Consider the following 6513-nt stretch of genomic DNA (forward strand, 5'->3'; position numbering starts at 1 on the left):
TGCTTATATGTAAAGTCATGTCTAAAACCCAGACTAAGGGAAGATATAGGAGAGGGAGAAGAGGGGGTCGAGTCCATGTGGGTAGAGATAGAGGGGGCAAAAAATAAAAATAAAATATTACTGGGGGTCTGCTATAAGCCACCAAATATAACAGAGGAGAATGAGAATCTGCTATTAGGACAAATAGACAAAGTAGCAAAACATAATGAAGTGATTGTAATGGGGGATTTCAACTACCTGGATATTGACTGGGAAACAGAAACCTGTAGATCTCAGAAAGGAAAAAGGTTCTTGACAAATATTAAGGATAATTATCTCTCCCAACTAGTGCAGGAACCAACGAGAGGGAAGGCCGTGTTGGACTTAATATTGACTAATAGGCCTGATAGAATAACTGAGGTACAGATAGGGGGGCACCTAGGTAATAGCGATCATAATATTATCGACTTCAAAATGCCCTTCAGTAGGGTTATCAATAAGGGAACAACAAAAACATTAAACTTTAGGAGGGCGAAGTTTGATTAGCTGATAGAAAACCTTCAACTTATTGACTGGGACAAAGTACTTAATCAATGGAATACGAATAGTAAATGGGAAACCTTCAAAAGAATTCTGAATACTCAGTGCGAGAGGTATATACCGTATGGGAATAAAAGGGCCAGAAATAAGAGGAAACCAATATGGTTGAACAAGAACGTAAAAGGGGCGTTAAATAGCAAAAAAGAGGCATTCAAGAGATTAAAACAGGAAAACAGTAAGGAGGCACTAATGTGTTACAAGGAAAAAACGAGAACCTGTAAAAAACAAATAAAATTAGCGAAGGAGGAAACAGAGAGACGTATTGCTAGGGAAAGTAGATCAAATCCCAAACTGTTCTTTACGTATATAAATAGTAAAAGGATTAAATCGGATAATATTGGACCGATAAAAAGTGAGGAAGGCAAAATCATAGAGAAAGATGAGGATAAAGCTAATCTATTAAATAATTTTTTTTCGACAACTTTCACAAAGGAAATAGAACTAACAGGAGAAATGAGAAGTGACAAGCTTAATCCTCCACTAAGTATGACTAATCTAACCCAAGTTGGGGTACAGAAACGCCTCAGTAACATTAAAATAAACAAATCACCAGGACCTGATGGCATACACCCACGGGTACTAAGGGAACTAAGTAATGTGATAGACAGACCGTTATATCTTATATTTAAGGACTCTGTTGAGACTGGGTCTGTGCCACTTGATAGGCGACAGGCGAATGTAGTGCCAATATTCAAAAAGGGAGCAAAAAGTGACGCTGGAAACTATCGGCCGGTGAGTCTGACGTCCGTTGTGGACAAAATTTTTGAAAGCTTCATTAAAGAGGCAATTACGGAGCATCTTGATGCTAATAATCTTTTAATCCCGAACCAACATGGATTCATGAGGAATCGCTCCTGCCAAACAAACCTGATTGACTTCTACGAGGAGGTTAGCTCTCGATTAGATCAGGGGGAACCAGTGGATGTCGTGTATCTCGACTTCTCAAAAGCGTTCGATAGCGTGCCACATAATAGGTTGGTATACAAAATGAGAATGATGGGGCTGGGGGAAAATGTCTGCAAGTGGGTAGCTAACTGGCTAAAGGATAGAAGGCAGAGGGTGGCTATAAATGGAATATTCTCAGATTGGGTAAGCGTCACTAGTGGGGTACCACAGGGGTCTGTACTAGGCCCAATGTTATTTAATATCTTTATTAACGACATAGTCAATGGGATAAATAGTAAAATATCAATATTTGCAGATGACACAAAGTTATGTAGAACAATTAATACAAAAGAGGACAGTGCAGACCTACAGAGGGATTTGGATAAGCTGGGTAGGTGGAGCATTAAATGGCAAATGAGGTTTAACGAGGAGAAATGTAAGGTCATACATATGGGAAGGAAAAATGGAAGTCACCAGTACTCACTGAATGGGAAATCATTGGGGAATTCAGAGATGGAGAAGGACTTGGGCATCTTGATTGATAGCAAACTAAATTGGAGTGCCCAAAGTCAGGCCGCTGCTGTAAGGGCAAACAGGGTAATGGGATGTATCAGAAGAGGTATAGCTGCAAAGGATGAGAACATTGTTCTTCCACTGTACAAAGCACTGGTCAGACCACACTTGGAATACTGTGCTCAGTTATGGGCCCCAATATATAGAAAGGATATAAATGAGCTTGAAAAGGTACAAAGGAGGGCAACAAAATTAATAAAGGGAATGGAGGGACTGCAATACCCAGAGAGGTTGGCAAAACTAGGACTATTCAGCCTGGAAAAGAGAAGGTTGAGGGGGGACATAATAAATGTGTACAAATATGTTAGGGGACAGTATAGAGATCTTGCCCGGGATTTGTTCAAAAGGAGGGATATTACGGTAACAAGAGGGCATTCACTAAGACTGGAAGAGAAAAGGTTTCAGCACCAGCATAGGAAGGGGTTCTTTACGGTAAGAGCAGTGAGAATATGGAATTCACTGAGTGAGCAGACGGTAATGTCGGATTCACTACACCAGTTCAAGCGGGGACTGGATGCATTTCTAGATACCAGGCAGATTTCAGCATATACTTAAAAATAAAATAAAATAGTAGGTTGATACAGGGATTTATTCTGACTGCTGGTTTCAGAGTCGGGAGGGAATTTTTCCTCAGGTGAAGATTGGCTAAATCATTTGGGGTTTTTGCCCTCCTCTGGATCAACTTTAGCAATTACAGAACTAACAGGTCGAACTTGATGGACGCAAGTCTTTATTCGACTTTACAAACTATATGAGCAGTCACCTAACGACTACTCAAACTGCTTAAGCTGTGCATATAAGGGGTGCAAGACTGAATTTTTACCCTGCAGGAAAACATTGATCTGCCTCTGAATAGGTACATACACACATATGAAAATGAAAGATAGATAGATAGATAGATAGATAGATAGATAGATAGATAGATAGATAGATAGATAGATAGATAGATAGATAGATAGGATGGATGGATGGATGGATAGATAATATAGATGAGAGAGAGAAAGCGAGGTGTCAACAGACAGTTAAATAGATAACTAAGAGATAGATTCATACTGTAAATGCATAACTACATAAAAAGTAGATAGATACAGCTACATCACACTCACCAGTATTAATAAGTACGCTTCTTATTTTATGTTTTCAAGCCTATCAAGTTGGAAAACGTTTGATCCACAGATTTCTTGTAGCATGGGAACATGATATTTGAATATAACAGGGAAGACAATCTCTTATTAGGCGACTAAGGATTTGGTGAGAGGCGCTGAACTCTGCACACACCCATTCCGAGCTGTGTCCTCAGTCACCCAAGGGAATCCATTACTGCAAAAATAATCTCATGATTGTTTTGCTGTGACTCAAACATCATCATCATCTCGATAAGTGTCCTTCTCACAGGCCTGAAGTTGAACCACCCATCACTGTTTACAACCAGAACATCCCAATATTGTCTTCACTGAGCTGTAACCTATAAAAGTTTACGGCCTTATGGTTGTCCAGCAGGAGAGTAACAATAACAACTTGACATCAAAAGGCTCCGAGAAGTGGAGGAGGACAGTCTGTGGTCAAAGGGAAGCAACTGGGGTAAAGTAGAAAGTGATACACAAGGCCAAATGAACCAGTTTTAGAAAAATAGATCAGGGCTTCTCCAACTGTAAGGCGCCCGTTGATTGTTTGTAGGGGGCAGCTTGGGTGACAGTTTTAACAGAAGTCATCATGAGCTGCACAGATCCTTCTCTGGCTTCAGCAATCTTTGGTTTAGCAAAATAACAATTTTTTTTAATGTTCTGATGGGTTCATTAGGCACATTTCTTTTCCAAGTTGTAGTTCAGGAGATGTAAGTTTTAAGTCATAGCCAAAGGCCTCCTTTTAGAGGCCTCTTCCCATTATATATCATTTTGATGCTGCAGCTCAAAGACCTTTCTAGAATTGCTGGTTTCTGGACGGTTTCAGGGATGCAGGGAAATTTGCGAAATCCTCTGAGTGTTAATGAGCTCCCCGCTTTTTTTGGAGTCTTCCAGACATTTTAGAAGAGTTGGCAAGAATGAGGTAGATATGTTGACATAAAAAGGGCTGAGAATTTGTCAAAGAGTCATGGAATGGCTAAAGTTGTTGATTAGTGGGTTCTGTCACACATGTTAGTAAAGGCAGATGGCATGGCGAGGGGCCGGATGTTATACCCGGAGGCGAGGGGCAGGACGTTATACACCGGGGGCGAGGGGCCGGATGTTAAACACCAGGGGTGAAGGGCTGGTTGTTATTTCCTGGGGGCAAAGGCCTGGATGTTATACACCGGGGGAGAGGGGCCGGATGTTATACACCGGGGGTGAGGGGCCGGATGTTATACACCGGGTGAGAGGGGACGAATGTTATACACTGGAGGCAAGGGCCCGGATGTTATACCCAGAGGTGAGGGGCCGGATGTTATACACCGGGGGCGAGGGGCAGGATGTTATACACCGGGGGCGAGGGGCCGGATGTTATACCCAGAGGTGAGGGGCCGGATGTTATACACCGGGGGCGAGGGGCCGGATGTTATACACCGGGGGCGAGGGGCCGGATGTTAAACACCAGGGGTGAAGGGCTGGTTGTTATTTCCTGGGGGCAAGGGCCCGGATGTTATACAACGGGGGAGAGGGGCCGGATGTTACACACTGGAGGCAAGGGCTCGGATGTTATACACCGGGGGAGAGGGGCCGTATGTTATACACCGGGGGAGAGGGGCCGGATGTTATACACCGGGGGAGAGGGCCGGATGTTATACATCGGGGTGACTGGCCGGATGTTATACACCGAGTGCGAGGGGCCGGATGTTATACACCAGGGGAGAGGAGCCGGATGTTATACCCCAGGGCAACTGACTGGATGTTATACACTGGGGAAAGGTGCCGGATGTTATACAACGTGGGAGACTGCCGGGATTTATACACCAGGGGCGAGGGGCCAGATGATATACACCAGGAGTGAGGGGCTGGATGATATACCCCAGGAATGAGGGGCTGCATGTTACACACTGGGGGCAAGGAGCCAGATGTTATACACCGAGGCGAGAGGCCGAATGTTATACACCAGGGGTGATGGGGCTGAATGTTATACACTGGGGGCAATGGTACTGAATGAAAAACCTGAATTCAATGATTAACAGGTATGTAGCAATACTTTTCTCCATACAGTGTATGTTCTGGGTGAATTGTAGACTGTGAGCCCTCAGGGGCAGGGTCCTCGCTCCTCCTGTACCAGTCACTGACTCGTTTTGTTAAGATTATGTAAATGTTTTTGCTAGGTATATCCCTATCACATGTAAAGCGCCATGGAATAAATGGCGCTATAATAATAAATAGTAATAATAATAATTGTGGGGATGTGTTATGCTACAGTAGCTGTATAAGGGTAAGTTCAAATGTCGAGTAATTATCCATTTGAATCTGGTCAAGTAATGAAACGGATCAGTTTTAAATAGAAGAAAAACAATTGTTTATGTAATGGAACCATTTTCAAGAAACTTCAATGCGAAAAAAAAAAAACAGATCCAGTTGCAATCTGTTTTTTAACCACACAAAAAAGTTGTGTCCACACAACTTTTTTCTCTTGCTACGGTAACTGATTGATTCTTCATCCGTTTCAAACATGGTTATTGGACATATGAACTCAGCCTAAGGACGTACTATGACGGCCGCATAAATCGGACCGAGATCGGAGCGCAGTGCACGGACTGGCCGCCAGCTCTCCCAACAGCTGCATAGAAAGATATGAAGCTGTGACGCTCGAGTCGGGAGAGCTGCCGGCTAGTCCGTGCACTGCGCTCTGATCTTGGTCCGATTTATACAATTGTCTAACTGCTCCCTAACCAGGTTTATTAGAGGTAAAAAAATGTCTACTCCTGATCGGCACCACCATGTATGTTTCTCCTGCTGCACTTTCGTATGGCGGATTCCACCTCTCCCATACCCCCCGCCCCAACGGCAAGCACGGTGGAGGAATAGGTTTCCTCCTCTCAGAAAACTGCTCCTTCACCCAGATCCCACTGCCGCCCGCAATTACTCTCCCGTCTTTTGAAGTGCACTGTGTGCGCATCTACTCCCCCTCCAACCTCCAACTGGCTGTCATCTACCGCCCCCCAGGATCAGCCACCACTTTCTTTGACCACTTCACCACCTGGCTACTTCATTTCCTCTCTGTTGACATCCCCACTATCCTCATGGGCGACTTTAACATCCCCATTGATACTTCCCTCTCAGCTGCCTCTAAGCTTCTATCCCTCACTTCCTCCTTTGGTCTTACCCAGTGGTCTTCCACACCCACCCACAAAGACGGCCACACGCTGGACCTCATCTTCACCCGCCTCTGTTCCCTATCTAACCTCTCTAACTCACCTCTCCCTCTCTCTGACCACAACCTACTCACATTCTCTTCTCTCTCCTCCCCGGGGCAACAATCCCCACTCCACAAACCTGAATACCCTCGTAGAAATCTCAAACA

Source organism: Phyllobates terribilis, unplaced genomic scaffold, assembly GCF_046119375.1.
Source record: "Phyllobates terribilis strain yellow unplaced genomic scaffold, ASM4611937v1 Scaffold_3__8_contigs__length_932513732, whole genome shotgun sequence".
NCBI classification, from domain to species: Eukaryota; Metazoa; Chordata; class Amphibia; order Anura; family Dendrobatidae; genus Phyllobates; species Phyllobates terribilis.